The sequence below is a fragment of the Amblyomma americanum genome, chromosome 1 (genome assembly GCF_052857255.1).
Source record: "Amblyomma americanum isolate KBUSLIRL-KWMA chromosome 1, ASM5285725v1, whole genome shotgun sequence".
Lineage (NCBI taxonomy): Eukaryota > Metazoa > Arthropoda > Arachnida > Ixodida > Ixodidae > Amblyomma > Amblyomma americanum.
In genome coordinates, this window is record NC_135497.1 from 532833072 (window position 1) to 532851008 (window position 17937).

Below are 17937 nucleotides of genomic sequence, written 5' to 3' on the forward strand. Positions count from 1 at the left end.
CTAACGGCGAGGGCGGAAACTGTGCGAGAGCCCTCATAAGCTACCTATGGCATCAAAACTGCCAGAACCGAGACCCTCCCTAAGCTATTAGCAGGTATGTTAAAGGAAATGAAGGGCCCGTTTGACAAACCTATGAAGGGAGCCAACAGTCACCGAAACCAAGGTGCATAGGGGAATGTTTTTTTATGTGTTGTGCTTACCAGTGGGATATTATAGTACTTAGATTAATAAATCGCTTAAAAAAATTACTTTAAAGCAACAGAAAAAACAACCATGCCGCCGGTGGGATCCGAACCAACGACCTCCGAATATCGCGTCCGGTGCTCTTACCAACTGAGCTACGGCGACGGCTGTCCAATCTGCTGCTCTCGTGGGTATTTATGTTCATTGGGTGTAAGCGAACCTTGAGAGTGTTCACCAGCGCCACCCTCGACCTTAGCGGCGGACGTAGCACGTCCTGTAATACAGCGAGCGTGACGTGGAACGTCACCTAACGGCGAGGGCGGAAACTGTGCGAGAGCCCTCTTAAGCTACCTATGGTGTCAAGACTGCCAGAACCAAGACCCTCGTTAAGCTATTAGCAGGTAAGTTAAAGGAAATGAGGGGCCCGTTTGACAAACCTATGAAGGGAGCCAACAGTCACCGAAACCAAGGTGCATAGGGGAATGTTTTTTTTTATGTATTGTGCTTATCAGTGGGATATTGTGGTACTTAGATTAATAAATCGCTTAAAGAAAATTACTTATAAAGCAGCAGAAAAAACAACCATGCCGCCGGTGGGATCCGAACCAACGACCTCCGAATATCGCGTCCGGTGCTCTTACCAACTGAGCTACGGCGACGGCTGTCCAATCTGCTGCTCTCGTGGGTATTTATGTTCATTGGGTGTAAGCGAACCTTGAGAGTGTTCACCAGCGCCACCCTCGACCTTAGCGGCGGACGTAGCACGTCCTGTAATACAGCGAGCGTGACGTGGAACGTCACCTAACGGCGAGGGCGGAAACTGTGCGAGAGCCCTCTTAAGCTACCTATGGTGTCAAGACTGCCAGAACCGAGACCCTCGTTAAGCTATTAGCAGGTAAGTTAAAAGAAATGAGGGGCCCGTTTGACAAACCTATGAAGGGAGCCAACAGTCACCGAAACCAAGGTGCATACGGGAATGTTTTTTATGTGTTGTGCTTATCAGTGGGATATTGTAGTACTTATATTAATAAATACCTTAAAGGAAATACTTATAAAGCAGCAGCAAAAACAACCATGCCCCCGGTGGGATCCGAACCCACGACCGCCGAATATCGCGTCCGGTGCTCTTACCAACTGAGCTACGGCGACGGCTGTCCAATCTGCTGCTCTCGTGGGTATTTATGTTCATTGGGTGTAAGCGAACCTTGAGAGTGTTCACCAGCGCCACTCTCGACCTTAGCGGCGGACGTAGCACGTCCTGTAAACCGCGAGCGTGACGTGGACCGTCACCTAACGGCGAGGGCGGAAACTGTGCGAGAGCCCTCTTAAGCTACCTATGGCATCAAGACTCCCAGAACCCAGACCCTCGTTAAGCTATTAGCAGGTAAGTTAAAAGAAATGAGGGGCCCGTTTGACAAACCTATGAAGGGAGACAACAGTCACCGAAACCAAGGTGCATAGGGGAATGTTTTTATGTGTTGTGCTTATCAGCGGGATATTATAGTACTTAGAATAATAAATCGCTTAAAGAAACTTACTTATAAAGCAGCAGAAAAACAACCATGCCGCCGGTGGGATCCGAACCCACGACCTCCGAATATTGCGTTCGGTGCTCTTACCAACTGAGCTACGGCGACGGCTGTCCAATCTGCTGCTCTCGTGGGTATTTATGTTCATTGGGTGTAAGCGAACCTTGAGAGTGTTCACCAGTGCCACCCTCGACCTTAGCGGCGGACGTAGCACGTCCTGTAATACCGCGAGCGTGACGTGGAACGTCATCTAAGGACGAGAGCGGAAACTGTGCGAGAGCCCTCTTAATCTACCTATGGCATCAAGACTGCCAGAACCGAGACCCTCGCTAAGCTATTAGCAGGTAAGTTAAAGGAAAAGAGGGGCCCGTTTGACAAACCTATGAAGGGAGCCAACAGTCACCGAAACAAGGTGCATAGGGGAATGTTTTTTATGTGTTGTGCTTATGAGTGGGATATTATAGTACTTAGATTAATAAATCGCTTAAAGAAAATTACTTATAATGCAACAAAAAAAACAACCATGCCGCCGGTGGGATCCGAACCCACGACCTCCGAATATCGCGTCCGGTGCTCTTACCAACTGAGCTACGGCGACGGCTGTCCAATCTGCTGCTCTCGTGGGAATTTATGTTCATTTGGTGTAAGCGAACCTTTAGAGTGTTCACCAGCGCCACCCTCGACCTATAGCGGCGGACGTAGCACGTTCTGCAATACTGCGAGCGTGACGTGGAACGTCATCAAAGGACGAGGGCGGAAACTGTGCGAGAGCCCTCTTAAGCTACCTATGGCATCAGGACTGCCAGAACCGAGACCCTCGTTAAGCTATTAGCAGGTAAGTTAAAGGAAAGGAGGGGCCCGTTTGACAAACCTATGAAGGGAGCCAACAGTCACCGAAGCCAAGGTGCATAGGGGAATGTTTTTTATGCGTTGTGCTGATCAGTGGGATATTATAGTACTTATATTAGTAAATTGCTTAAAGAAAATTACTTATAAAGCGCCTGAAAAAAAACCATGCCGCCGGTGGGATCCTAACCAACGACCTCCAAATATCACGTTCGGTGCTCTTACCAACTGAGCTACGGCGACGGCTGTCGAATCTGCTGCTTTCGTGGGGATTTATGTTCATTGGGTGTAAGCGAACCTTGAGAGTGTTCACCAGCGCCACCCTCGCCCTTAGCTGCGGATGTAGCACGTCCTGTAATACAGCGAGCGTGACGTGGAACGTCATCTAAGGACGAGTGCGGAAAATGTGCGAGAGCCCTCTTAAGCTACCTATGGCATGAAGACTGCCAAAACCGAGACCCTCGTTAAGCTATTAGCAGGTAAGTTAAAAGAAATGAGGGGCCCGTTTTACAAACCTATGAAGGGAGCCAACAGTCCCGAAACCAAGGTGCATAGGGGAATGTTTTTTTTTATGTGTTGTGCTTATCAGTGGGATATTGTAGTACTTAGATTAATAAATCGTTTAAAGAATATACTTTTAAAGCAGCAGAAAAAACAATCAAGCCGCCAGTGGGATCCGAACCTACGACCGCCGAATATCGCGTCCGGTGCTCTTACCAACTGAGCTACGGCAACGGATCTCCAATCTGCTGCTCTCGTGGGTAATTATGTTCATTGGGTGTAAGCGAACCTTGAGAGTGTTCACCAGCGCCACCCTCGACCATAGCGGCGGACGTAGCACGTCCTGTAATACCGCGAGCGTGACGTGGAACGTCACCTAACGGCGAGGGCGGAAACTGTGCGAGAGCCTTCATAAACTACCTATGGCATCAAAACTGCCAGAACCGAGACCCTCGCTAAGCTATTAGCAGGTATGTTAAAGGAAATGAGGGGCCCGTTTGACAAACCTATGAAGGGAGCCAACAGTCACCGAAACCAAGGTGCATAGGGGAATGTTTTTTATGTGTTGTGCTTACCAGTGGGATAATATAGTACTTAGATTAATAAATCGCTTAAAGAAAATTACTTATAAAGCAGCAGAAAAAACAACCATGCCGCCGGTAGGATCCGAACCCACGACCGCAGAATATCGCTTCCGGTGCTCTTACCAACTGAACTACGGCAACGGCTGTCCAATCTGCTTCTCTCGTGGGCATTTATGTTCATTGGGTGTAAGCGAACCTTGAGAGTGTTCACCAGCGCCACTCTCGACCTTAGCGGCGGACGTAGCACGTCCTGTAATACCGCGAGCGTGACGTGGAACGTCATCTAAGGACGAGGGCGGAAACTGTGCGAGAGCCCTCTTAATCTACCTATGGCATCAAGACTGCCAGAACCGAGACCCTCGCTAAGCTATTAGCAGGTAAGTTAAAAGAAATGATGGGCCCGTTTGACAAACCTATGAAGGGAGACAACAGTCACCGAAACAAGGTGCATAGGGGAATGTTTTTTATGTGTTGTGCTTACCAGTGGGATATTATAGTACTTAGATTATTAAATCGCTTAAAGAAAATACTTATAATGCAACAGAAAAAACAACCATGCCGCCGGTGGGATCCGAAGCCACGACCTCCGAATATCCCGTCCGGTGCTCTTACCAACTGAGCGACGGCGACGGCTGTCCAATCTGCTGCTCTCGTGGGAATTTATGTTCATTGGGTGTAAGCGAACCTTTAGAGTGTTCACCAGCGCCACCCTCGACCTATAGCGGCGGACGTAGCACGTTCTGCAATACTGCGAGCGTGACGTGGAACGTCATCAAAGGACGAGGGCGGAAACTGTGCGAGAGCCCTCTTAAGCTACATATGGCATCAGGACTGCCAGAACCGAGACCCTCGTTAAGCTATTAGCAGGTAAGTTAAAGGAAAGGAGGGGCCCGTTTGACAAACCTATGAAGGGAGCCAACAGTCACCGAAACCAAGGTGCATAGGGGAATGTTTTTTATGCGTTGTGCTGATCAGTGGGATATTATAGTACATATATTAGTAAATCGCTTAAAGAAAATTACTTATAAAGCGCCTGAAAAACAACCATGCCGCCGGTGGGATCCTAACCAACGACCTCCAAATATCACGTTCGGTGCTCTTACCAACTGAGCTACGGCGACGGCTGTCGAATCTGCTGCTTTCGTGGGTATTTATGTTCATTGGGTGTAAGCGAACCTTGAGAGTGTTCACCAGCGCCACCCTCGACCTTAGCGGCGGACGTAGCACGTCCTGTAATACAGCGAGCGTGACGTGGAACGTCATCTAAGGACGAGTGCGGAAAATGTGCGAGAGCCCTCTTAAGCTACCTATGGCATCAAAACTGCCAGAACCGAGACCCTCGCTAAGCTATTAGCAGGTATGTAAAGGAAATGAGGGGCCCGTTTGACAAACCTATGAAGGGAGCCAACAGTCACCGAAACCAAGGTGCATAGGGGAATGTTTTTTTATGTGTTGTGCTTACCAGTGGGATATTATAGTACTTAGATTAATAAATCGCTTAAAGAAAATTACTTTAAAGCAACAGAAAAAACAACCATGCCGCCGGTGGGATCCGAACCCACGACCTCCGAATATCGCGTCCGGTGCTCTTACCAACTGAGCTACGGCGACGGCTGTCCAATCTGCTGCTCTCGTGGGTATTTATGTTCATTGGGTGTAAGGGAACCTTGAGAGTGTTCACCAGCGCCACCCTCGACCTTAGCGGCGGACGTAGCACGTCCTGTAATACAGCGAGCGTGACGTGGAACGTCACCTAACGGCGAGGGCGGAAACTGTGCGAGAGCCCTCTTAAGCTACCTATGGCGTCAAGACTGCCAGAAGCGAGACCCTCGTTAAGCTATTAGCAGGTAAGAGAAAGGAAATGAGGGGCCCGTTTTACAAACCTATGAAGGGAGCCAACAGTCACCGAAACCAAGGTGCATAGGGGAATGTTTTTTTATGTGTTGTGCTTATCAGTGGGATATTGTAGTACTTAGATTAATAAATCGCTTAAAGAAAATTACTTATAAAGCAGCAGAAAAAACAACCATGCCGCCGGTGGGATCAGAACCCACAACCTCCGAATATCGCGCTCGGTGCTCTTACCAACTGAGCTACGGCGACGGCTGTCCAATCTGCTGCTCTCTTAGGTATTTATGTTCATTGGGTGTAAGAGAACCTTGAGAGTGTTCACCAGCGCCACCCTCGACCATAGCGGCGGATGTAGCACGTCCTGTAATACCGCGAGCGTGACGTGGAACGTCATCTAACGGCGAGGGCGGAAACTGTGCGAGAGCCCCCTTAAGCTACCTATGGCATCAAGACTGCCAGAACCGAGACCCTCGTTAAGCTATTAGCAGGTAAGTTAAAGGAAATGAGGGACCCGTTTGACAAACCTATGAAGGGAGCCAACAGTCACCGAAACCAAGGTGCATAGGGGAATGTTTTTTTAAATGTTGTGCTTATCAGTGGGATATTGTAGTACTTAGATTAATAAATCGCTTAAAGAAAATTACTTATAAAGCAGCAGAAAAAACAACCATGCCGCCGGTGGGATCCGAACCCACAACCTCCGAATATCGCGCTCGGTGCTCTTACCAACTGAGCTACGGTGACGGCTGTCCAATCTGCTGCTCTCGTGGGTATTTATGTTCATTGGGTGTAAGCGCACATTGAGAGTGTTCACCAGCGCCACCCTCGACCATAGCGGCGGACGTAGCACGTCCTGTAATACCGCGAGCGTGACGTGGAACGTCATCTAACGGCGAGGGCGGAAACTGTGCGAGAGCCCTCTTAAGCTACCTATGGCATCAAGACTGCCAGAACCAAAACCCTCGTTAAGCTATTAGCAGGTAAGTTAAAGGAAATGAGGGGCCCGTTTGACAAACCTATGAAGGGAGCCAACAGTCTCCGAAGCCAAGGTGCATAGGGGAATATTTTTTATGCGTTGTGCTGATCAGTGGGATATTATAGTACTTATATTAGTAAATCGCTTAAAGAAAATTACTTATGAAGCACCTGAAAAAACAACCATGCCGCCGGTGGGATCCTAACCAACGACCTCCAAATATCACATTCGGTGCTCTTACCAACTGAGCTACGGCGACGGCTGTTCAATCTGCTGCTCTCGTGGGTATTTATGTTCATTGGGTGTAAGCGAACCTTGAGAGTGTTCACCAGCGCCGCCCTCGACCTTAGCGGCGGACATAGCACGTCCTGTAATACAGTGAGCGTGACGTGGAACGTCATCTAAGAACGAGGGCGGAAACTGTGCGAGAGCCCTCGTAAGCTACCTATGCCATCAAGACTGCCAGAACCAAGATCCTGGTTAAGCTATTAGCAGATAAGTTAAAGGAAATGAAGGGCCCGTTTGACAAACCTATGAAGGGTGCCAACAGTCACCGAAACCAAGGTGCATAGGGGAATGTTTTTTTTGTGTTTGGCTTATCAGTGGGATCATATAGTACTTAAAATAATAAATCGCTCAAAGAAAATTACTTATAAAGCAGCAGAAGAAACAACCATGCCGCCGGTGGGATCCGAACCCATGACCTCCGAATATCGCGTCCGGTGCTCCTACCAACTGAGCTACGGCGACGGCTGTCCAATCTGCTGCTCTGGAGGGTATTTATGTTCATTGGGTGTAAGCGAACCTTGAGAGTGTTCACCAGTGCCACCCTCGACCTTAGCGGCGGACGTAGCACGTCCTCTAATACCGCGAGCGTGACGTGGAACGTCATCTAAGGACGAGGGCGGAAACTGTGCGAGAGCCCTCTTAATCTACCTATGGCATCAAGACTGCCAGAACCGAGACCCTCGCTAAGCTATTAGCAGGTAAGTTAAAGGAAAAGAGGGGCCCGTTTGACAAACCTATGAAGGGAGCCAACAGTCACCGAAACAAGGTGCATAAGGGAATGTTTTTTATGTGTTGTGCTTACCAGTGGGATATTATAGTACTTAGATTAATAAATCGCTTAAAGAAAATTACTTATAAAGCAGCAAAAAAAACAACCATGCAGCCGGTGGGATCCGAACCCACGACCTCCGAATATCGCGTTCGGTGCTCTTACCAACTGAGCTACGACGACGGCTGTCCAATCTGCTGCTCTCGTGGGTATTTATGTTCATTGGGTGTAAGCGAACCTTGAGAGTGTTCACCAGCGCCACCCTCGACCTTAGCGGCGGACGTAGCACGTCCTGTAAACCGCGAGCGTGATGTGGAACGTAATCTAACGGCGAGGGCGGAAACTGTGCGAGAGCCCTCTTAAGCTACCTATGGCATCAAGACTCCCAGAACCCAGACGCTCGTTAAGCTATTAGCAGGTAAGTTAAAAGAAATGAGGGGCCCGTTTGACAAACCTATGAAGGGAGACAACAGTCACCGAAACCAAGGTGCATAGGGGAATGTTTTTATGTGTTGTGCTTATCAGTGGGATATTATAGTACTTAGAATAATAAATCGCTTAAAGAAACTTACTTATAAAGCAGCAGAAAAACAACCATGCCGCCGGTGGGATCCGAACCCACGACCACCGAATATTGCGTTCGGTGCTCTTACCAACTGAGCTACGGCGACGGCTGTCCAATCTGCTGCTCTCGTGGGTATTTATGTTCATTGGGTGTAAGCGAACCTTGAGAGTGTTCACCAGTGCCACCCTCGACCTTAGCGGCGGACGTAGCACGTCCTGTAATACCGCGAGCGTGACGTGGAACGTCATCTAAGGACGAGAGCGGAAACTGTGCGAGAGCCCTCTTAATCTACCTATGGCATCAAGACTGCCAGAACCGAGACCCTCGCTAAGCTATTAGCAGGTAAGTTAAAGGAAAAGAGGGGCCCGTTTGACAAACCTATGAAGGGAGCCAACAGTCACCGAAACAAGGTGCATAGGGGAATGTTTTTTATGTGTTGTGCTTACCAGTGGGATATTATAGTACTTAGATTAATAAATCGCTTAAAGAAAATTACTTATAATGCAACAAAAAAAACAACCATGCCGCCGGTGGGATCCGAACCCACGACCTCCGAATATCGCGTCCGGTGCTCTTACCAACTGAGCTACGGCGACGGCTGTCCAATCTGCTGCTCTCGTGGGAATTTATGTTCATTTGGTGTAAGCGAACCTTTAGAGTGTTCACCAGCGCCACCCTCGACCTATAGCGGCGGACGTAGCACGTTCTGCAATACTGCGAGCGTGACGTGGAACGTCATCAAAGGACGAGGGCGGAAACTGTGCGAGAGCCCTCTTAAGCTACCTATGGCATCAGGACTGCCAGAACCGAGACCCTCGTTAAGCTATTAGCAGGTAAGTTAAAGGAAAGGAGGGGCCCGTTTGACAAACCTATGAAGGGAGCCAACAGTCACCGAAGCCAAGGTGCATAGGGGAATGTTTTTTATGCGTTGTGCTGATCAGTGAGATATTATAGTACTTATATTAGTAAATTGCTTAAAGAAAATTTCTTATAAAGCGCCTGAAAAACAACCATGCCGCCGGTGGGATCCTAACCAACGACCTCCAAATATCACGTTCGGTGCTCTTACCAACTGAGCTACGGCGACGGCTGTCGAATCTGCTGCTTTCGTGGGGATTTATGTTCATTGGGTGTAAGCGAACCTTGAGAGTGTTCACCAGCGCCACCCTCGCCCTTAGCCGCGGACGTAGCACGTCCTGTAATACAGCGAGCGTGACGTGGAACGTCATCTAAGGACGAGTGCGGAAAATGTGCGAGAGCCCTCTTAAGCTACCTATGGCATGAAGACTGCCAAAACCGAGACCCTCGTTAAGCTATTAGCAGGTAAGTTAAAGGAAAAGAGGGGCCCGTTTGACAAACCTATGAAGGGAGCCAACAGTCACCGAAACAAGGTGCATAGGGGAATGTTTTTTATGTGTTGTGCTTACCAGTGGGATATTATAGTACTTAGATTATTAAATCGCTTAAAGAAAATTACTTATAATGCAACCGAAAAAACAACCATGCCGCCGGTGGGATCCGAACCCACGACCTCCGAATATCCCGTCCGGTGCTCTTACCAACTGAGCTACGGCGACGGCTGTCCAATCTGCTGCTCTCGTGGGAATTTATGTTCATTGGGTGTAAGCGAACCTTTAGAGTGTTCACCAGCGCCACCCTCGACCTATAGCGGCGGACGCAGCACGTTCTGCAATACTGCGAGCGTGACGTGGAACGTCATCAAAGGACGAGGGCGGAAACTGTGCGAGAGCCCTCTTAAGCTACCTATGGCGTCAAGACGGCCAGAACCAAGACCCTCGTTAAGCTATTAGCAGGTAAGTTAAAGGAAATGAGGGGCCCGTTTGACAAACCTATGAAGGGAGCCAACAGTCACCGAAGCCAAGGTGCATAGGGGAATGTTTTTTATGCGTTGTGCTGATCAGTGGGATATTATAGTACTTATATTAGTAAATTGCTTAAAGAAAATTACTTATAAAGCGCCTGAAAAACAACCATGCCGCCGGTGGGTTCCTAACCAACGACCTCCAAATATCACGTTCGGTGCTCTTACCAACTGAGCTACGGCGACGGCTGTCGAATCTGCTGCTTTCGTGGGGATTTATGTTCATTGGGTGTAAGCGAACCTTGAGAGTGTTCACCAGCGCCACCCTCGCCCTTAGCCGCGGACGTAGCACGTCCTGTAATACAGCGAGCGTGACGTGGAACGTCATCTAAGGACGAGTGCGGAAAATGTGCGAGAGCCCTCTTAAGCTACCCATGGCATGAAGACTGCCAAAACCGAGACCCTCGTTAAGCTATTAGCAGGTAAGTTAAAAGAAATGAGGGGCCCGTTTGACAAACCTATGAAGGGAGCCAACAGTCACCGAAACCAAGGTGCATAGGGGAATGTTTTTTTTATGTGTTGTGCTTATCAGTGGGATATTGTAGTACTTAGATTAATAAATCGTTTAAAGAATATACTTTTAAAGCAGCAGAAAAAACAATCAAGCCGCCAGTGGGATCCGAACCTACGACCGCCGAATATCGCGTCCGGTGCTCTTACCAACTGAGCTACGGCAACGGCTCTCCAATCTGCTGCTCTCGTGGGTAATTATGTTCATTGGGTGTAAGCGAACCTTGAGAGTGTTCGCCAGCGCCACCCTCGACCATAGCGGCGGACGTAGCACGTCCTGTAATACCGCGAGCGTGACGTGGAACGTCACCTAACGGCGAGGGCGGAAACTGTGCGAGAGCCCTCATAAACTACCTATGGCATCAAAACTGCCAGAACCGAGACCCTCGCTAAGCTATTAGCAGGTATGTTAAAGGAAATGAGGGGCCCGTTTGACAAACCTCTGAAGGGAGCCAACAGTCACCGAAACCAAGGTGCATAGGGGAATGTTTTTTATGTGTTGTGCTTACCAGTGGGATAATATAGTACTTAGATTAATAAATCGCTTAAAGAAAATTACTTATAAAGCAGCAGAAAAAACAACCATGCCGGCGGTAGGATCCGAACCCACGACCGCAGAATATCGCTTCCGGTGCTCTTACCAACTGAACTACGGCAACGGCTGTCCAATCTGCTGCTCTCGTGGGTATTTATGTTCATTAGGTGTAAGCGAACCTTGAGAGTGTTCACCAGTGCCACCCTCGACCTTAGCGGCGGACGTAGCACGTCCTGTAATACCGCGAGCGTGACGTGGAACGTCATCTAAGGACGAGGGCGGAAACTGTGCGAGAGCCCTCTTAATCTACCTATGGCATCAAGACTGCCAGAACCGAGACCCTCGCTAAGCTATTAGCAGGTAAGTTAAAGGAAAAGAGGGGCCCGTTTGACAAACCTATGAAGGGAGCCAACAGTCACCGAAACAAGGTGCATAGGGGAATGTTTTTTATGTGTTGTGCTTACCAGTGGGATATTATAGTACTTAGATTATTAAATCGCTTAAAGAAAATTACTTATAATGCAACAGAAAAAACAACCATGCCGCCGGTGGGATCCGAACCCACGACCTCCGAATATCCCGTCCGGTGCTCTTACCAACTGAGCTACGGCGACGGCTGTCCAATCTGCTGCTCTCGTGGGAATTTATGTTCTTTGGGTGTAAGCGAACCTTTAGAGTGTTCACCAGCGCCACCCTCGACCTATAGCGGCGGACGTAGCACGTTCTGCAATACTGCGAGCGTGACGTGGAACGTCATCAAAGGACGAGGGCGGAAACTGTGCGAGAGCCCTCTTAAGCTACCTATGGCATCAGGACTGCCAGAACCGAGACCCTCGTTAAGCTATTAGCAGGTAAGTTAAAGGAAAGGAGGGGCCCGTTTGACAAACCTATGAAGGGAGCCAACAGTCACCGAAACCAAGGTGCATAGGGGAATGTTTTTTATGCGTTGTGCTGATCAGTGGGATATTATAGTACTTATATTAGTAAATCGCTTAAAGAAAATTACTTATAAAGCGCCTGAAAAACAACCATGCCGCCTGTGGGATCCGAACCCACGACCTCCGAATATCGCGTCCTGTGCTCTTACCAACTGAGCTACGGCGACGGCTGTCCAATCTGCTGCTCTCGAGGGTATTTATGTTCATTGGGTGTAAGCGAACCTTGAGAGTGTTCACCAGCGCCACCCTCGACCTTAGCGGCGGACGTAGCACGTCCTGTAATACAGCGAGCGTGACGTGGAACGTCACCTAACGGCGAGGGCGGAAACTGTGCGAGAGCCCTCTTAAGCTACCTATGGCGTCAAGACTGCCAGAACCAAGACCCTCGTTAAGCTATTAGCAGGTAAGTTAAAGGAAATGAGGGGCCCGTTTGACAAACCTATGAAGGGAGCCAACAGTCACCGAAACCAAGGTGCATAGGGGAATGTTTTTTTTTATGTGTTGTGCTTATCAGTGGGATATTGTAGTACTTAGATTAATAAATCGCTTAAAGAAAATTACTTATAAAGCAGCAGAAAAACAACCATGCCGCCGGTGGGATCAGAACCCACAACCTCAGAATATCGCGCTCGGTGCTCTTACCAACTGAGCTACGGCGACGGCTGTCCAATCTGCTGCTCTCGTGGGTATTTATGTTCATTGGGTGTAAGAGAACCTTGAGAGTGTTCACCAGCGCCACCCTCGACCATAGCGGCGGACGTAGCACGTCCTGTAATACCGCGAGCGTGACGTGGAACGTCATCTAAAGACGAGGGCGTAAACTGTGCGAGAGCCCTCTTAAGCTACCTATGGCATCAAGACTGCCAGAACGGAGACCCTCGTTAAGCTATTAGCAGGTAAGTTAAAGGAAATGAGGGGCCCGTTTGACAAACCTATGAAGGGAGCCAACAGTCACCGAAACCGAGGTGCATAGGGGAATGTTTTTTATGTGTTGTGCTTATCAGTGGAATATTGTAGTACCTAGATTTATAAATAGCTTAAAGAAAATACTTATAAAGCAAAAAAACAACCATGCCGCCGGTGGGATCCGAACCCACGACCTCCGAATATCGCGTCCGGTGCTCTTACCAACTGAGCTACAGCGACGGCTGTCCTATCTGATGCTCAAGTGGGTATTTATGTTCATTGGTTGTAAGCGAACCTTGAGAGTGTTCACCAGCGCCAACCTCAACCATAGAGGCGAACGTAGCACGTCCTGTAATACCGCGAGCGTCACGTGGAACGTCATCTAACGGCGAGGGCGGAAACTGTGCGAGAGCCCTCTTAAGCTACCTATGGCATCAAGACTGCCAGAACCAAGACCCTCGTTAAGCTATTAGCAGGTAAGTTAAAGCAAATGAGGGGCCCTTTTGACAAACCTATGAAGGCAGCCAATAGTCACCGAAACCAAGGTGCATAGGGGAATTTTTTTTTATGTGTTGTGCTTACCAGTGGGATATTATAGTACTTAGATTAATAAATCGCTTAAAGAAAATTACTTATAAAGCAACAGAAAAACAACCATGCCACCGGTCGGATCCGAACCCACGACCTCTGAATATCGCGTCCGGTGCTCTTACCAACTGAGCTACGGCGACGGCTGTCCAATCTGCTGCTCTCGTGGGTATTTATGTTCATTGGGTGTAAGCGAACCTTGAGAGTGTTCACCAGCGCCACCCTCGACCATAGAGGCGGATGTAGCACGTCCTGTAATACCGCCAGAGTGACGTGGAACGTCATCTAACGGCGAGGGCGGAAACTGTGCGAGAGCCCTCTTAAGCTACCTATGACATCAAGACTGCCAGAACCGAGACCCTCGTTAAGCTATAAGCAGGTAACTTAAAGGAAATGAGGGGCCCGTTTGACAAACCTATTAAGGGAGCCAACAGTCACCGAAACCAAGGTGCATAGGGGAATGTTTATTTATGTGTTTTGCTTATCAGTGGGATATTGTAGTACTTAGATTAAAAAATCGCTTAAAGAAAATTACTTATAAAGCAGCAGAAAAAACAACCATGCCGCCGGTAGGATCCGAACCCACGACCGCAGAATATCGCGTCCGGTGCTCTTACCAACTGAACTACGGCAACGGCTGTCCAATCTGCTTCTCTCGTGGGCATTTATGTTCATTGGGTGTAAGCGAACCTTGAGAGTGTTCACCAGCGCCACCCTCGACCATAGCGGCGGACGTAGCACGTCCTGTAAACCGCGAGCGTAATGTGGAGCGTAATCTAACGGCGAGGGCGGAAACTGTGCGAGAGCCCTCTTAAGCTACCTATGGCATCAAGACTCCCAGAGCCCAGACCCTCGTTAAGCTATTAGCAGGTAAGTTAAAGGAAATGAGGGGCCCGTTTGACAAACCTATGAAGGGAGACAACAGTCACCGAAACCAAGGTGCATAGGGGAATGTTTTTATGTGTTGTGCTTATCAGTGGGATATTATAGTACTTAGAATAATAAATCGCTTAAAGAAAATTACTTATAAAGCAGCAGAAAAACAACCATGCCGCCGGTGGGATCCGAACCCACGACCTCCGAATATCGCGTTCGGTGCTCTTACCAACTGAGCTACGGCGACGGCTGTCCAATCTGCTGCTCTCGTGGGTATTTATGTTCATTGGGTGCAAGCGAACCTTGAGAGTGTTCACCAGTGCCACCCTCGACCTTAGCGGCGGACGTAGCACGTCCTGTAATACCGCGAGCGTGACGTGGAACGTCATCTAAGGACGAGGGCGGAAACTGTGCGAGAGCCCTCTTAATCTACCTATGGCATCAAGACTGCCAGAACCGAGACCCTCGCTAAGCTATTAGCAGGGAAGTTAAAGGAAATGAGGGGCCCGTTTGACAAACCTATGAAGGGAGCCAACAGTCACCGAAACCAAGGGGCATAGGGGAATGTTTATTTATGTGTTGTGCTTATCAGTGGGATATTGTAGTACTTAGATTAAAATATCGCTTAAAGAAAATTACTTATAAAGCAGCAGAAAAAACAACCATGCCGCCGGTGGGATCCGAACCCACGACCGCCGAATATCACGTCCGGTGCTCTTACCAACTGAGCTACGGCGACGGCTGTCCAATGTGCTGCTCTCGTGGGTATTTATGTTCATTGGGTGTAAGCGAACCTTGAGAGTGTTCACCAGCGCCACCCTCGACCTATAGCGGCGGACGTAGCACGTTCTGCAATACTGCGAGCGTGACGTGGAACGTCATCAAAGGACGAGGGCGGAAACTGTGCGAGAGCCCTCTTAAGCTACCTATGGCATCAAGACTGCCAGAACTGAGACCCTCGTTAAGCTATTAGCAGGTAAGTTAAAGGAAAGGAGGGGCCCGTTTGACAAACCTATGAAGGGAGCCAACAGTCACCGAAACCAAGGTGCATAGGGGAATGTTTTTTATGCGTTGTGCTGATCAGTGGGATATTATAGCCCTTATATTAGTAAATCGCTTAAAGAAAATTACTTATAAAGCGCCTGAAAAACAACCATGCCGCCGGTGGGATCCTAACCAACGACCTCCAAATATCACGTTCGGTGCTCTTACCAACTGAGCTACGGCGACGGCTGTCGAATCTGCTGCTTTCGTGGGTATTTATGTTCATTGGGTGTAAGCGAACCTTAAAAGTGTTCACCAGCGCCACCCTCGACCTTAGCGGCGGACGTAGCACGTCCTGTAATACAGCGAGCGTGACGTGGAACGTCATCTAAGGACGAGTGCGGAAAATGTGCGAGAGCCCTCTTAAGCTACCTATGGCATGAAGACTGCCAAAACCGAGACCCTCGTTAAGCTATTAGCAGGTAAGTTAAAAGAAATGAGGGGCCCGTTTTACAAACCTATGAAGGGAGCCAACAGTCACCGAAACCAAGGTGCATAGGGGAATGTTTTTTTTTATGTGTTGTGCTTATCAGTGGGATATTGTAGTACTTAGATTAATAAATCGTTTAAAGAATATACTTTTAAAGCAGCAGAAAAAACAATCAAGCCGCATGTGGGATCCGAATCTACGACCGCCGAATATCGCGTCCGGTGCTCTTACCAACTGAGCTACGGCAACGGCTCTCCAATCTGCTGCTCTCGTGGGTAATTATGTTCATTGGGTGTAAGCGAACCTTGAGAGTGTTCACCAGCGCCCCCCTCGACCATAGCGGCGGACGTAGCACGTCCTGTAATACCGCGAGCGTGACGTGGAACGTCACCTAACGGCGAGGGCGGAAACTGTGCGAGAGCCCTCATAAGCTACCTATGGCATCAAAACTGCCAGAACCGAGACCCTCCCTAAGCTATTAGCAGGTATGTTAAAGGAAATGAAGGGCCCGTTTGACAAACCTATGAAGGGAGCCAACAGTCACCGAAACCAAGGTGCATAGGGGAATGTTTTTTTATGTGTTGTGCTTACCAGTGGGATATTATAGTACTTAGATTAATAAATCGCTTAAAAAAATTACTTTAAAGCAACAGAAAAAACAACCATGCCGCCGGTGGGATCCGAACCAACGACCTCCGAATATCGCGTCCGGTGCTCTTACCAACTGAGCTACGGCGACGGCTGTCCAATCTGCTGCTCTCGTGGGTATTTATGTTCATTGGGTGTAAGCGAACCTTGAGAGTGTTCACCAGCGCCACCCTCGACCTTAGCGGCGGACGTAGCACGTCCTGTAATACAGCGAGCGTGACGTGGAACGTCACCTAACGGCGAGGGCGGAAACTGTGCGAGAGCCCTCTTAAGCTACCTATGGTGTCAAGACTGCCAGAACCAAGACCCTCGTTAAGCTATTAGCAGGTAAGTTAAAGGAAATGAGGGGCCCGTTTGACAAACCTATGAAGGGAGCCAACAGTCACCGAAACCAAGGTGCATAGGGGAATGTTTTTTTTATGTATTGTGCTTATCAGTGGGATATTGTGGTACTTAGATTAATAAATCGCTTAAAGAAAATTACTTATAAAGCAGCAGAAAAAACAACCATGCCGCCGGTGGGATCAGAACCCACAACCTCCGAATATCGCGCTCGGTGCTCTTACCAACTGAGCTACGGCGACGGCTGTCCAATCTGCTGCTCTCGTGGGTATTTATGTTCATTGGGTGTAAGAGAACCTTGAGAGTGTTCACCAGCGCCACCCTCGACCATAGCGGCGGACGTAGCACATCCTGTAATACCGCGAGCGTGACGTGGAACGTCATCTAACGGCGAGGGCGGAAACTGTGCGAGAGCCCTCTTAAGCTAGCTATGGCATCAAGACTGCCAGAACCGAGACCCTCGTTAAGCTATTAGCAGGTAAGTTAAAAGAAATGAGGGGCCCGTTTGACAAACCTATGAAGGGAGCCAACAGTCACCGAAACCAAGGTGCATACGGGAATGTTTTTTATGTGTTGTGCTTATCAGTGGGATATTGTAGTACTTATATTAATAAATACCTTAAAGGAAATACTTATAAAGCAGCAGCAAAAACAACCATGCCCCCGGTGGGATCCGAACCCACGACCGCCGAATATCGCGTCCGGTGCTCTTACCAACTGAGCTACGGCGACGGCTGTCCAATCTGCTGCTCTCGTGGGTATTTATGTTCATTGGGTGTAAGCGAACCTTGAGAGTGTTCACCAGCGCCACTCTCGACCTTAGCGGCGGACGTAGCACGTCCTGTAAACCGCGAGCGTGATGTGGAACGTAATCTAACGGCGAGGGCGGAAACTGTGCGAGAGCCCTCTTAAGCTACCTATGGCATTAAGACTCCCAGAACCCAGACCCTCGTTAAGCTATTAGCAGGTAAGTTAAAAGAAATGAGGGGCCCGTTTGACAAACCTATGAAGGGAGACAACAGTCACCGAAACCAAGGTGCATAGGGGAATGTTTTTATGTGTTGTGCTTATCAGTGGGATATTATAGTACTTAGAATAATAAATCGCTTAAAGAAACTTACTTATAAAGCAGCAGAAAAACAACCA

General features: G+C 48.7%; 5 non-coding genes across 5 annotated transcripts; all 5 read right to left on the reverse strand.

Moving 5' to 3' along the window:
• Positions 1–1746: 1746 nt before the first annotated feature.
• Positions 1747–1820, reverse strand: TRNAL-CAA (transfer RNA leucine (anticodon CAA)). Its single transcript has one exon. It is a non-coding gene; the product is annotated as a tRNA-Leu (tRNA).
• Positions 1821–8124: 6304 nt separating this feature from the next.
• Positions 8125–8198, reverse strand: TRNAL-CAA (transfer RNA leucine (anticodon CAA)). Its single transcript has one exon. It is a non-coding gene; the product is annotated as a tRNA-Leu (tRNA).
• Positions 8199–9595: 1397 nt separating this feature from the next.
• Positions 9596–9669, reverse strand: TRNAS-GGA (transfer RNA serine (anticodon GGA)). Its single transcript has one exon. It is a non-coding gene; the product is annotated as a tRNA-Ser (tRNA).
• A 1890-nt stretch (positions 9670–11559) lies between these two features.
• TRNAS-GGA (transfer RNA serine (anticodon GGA)) lies at positions 11560–11633 on the reverse strand. The gene has a single exon. It is a non-coding gene; the product is annotated as a tRNA-Ser (tRNA).
• Positions 11634–14992: 3359 nt separating this feature from the next.
• Positions 14993–15066, reverse strand: TRNAS-UGA (transfer RNA serine (anticodon UGA)). The gene has a single exon. It is a non-coding gene; the product is annotated as a tRNA-Ser (tRNA).
• Positions 15067–17937: the final 2871 nt, after the last annotated feature.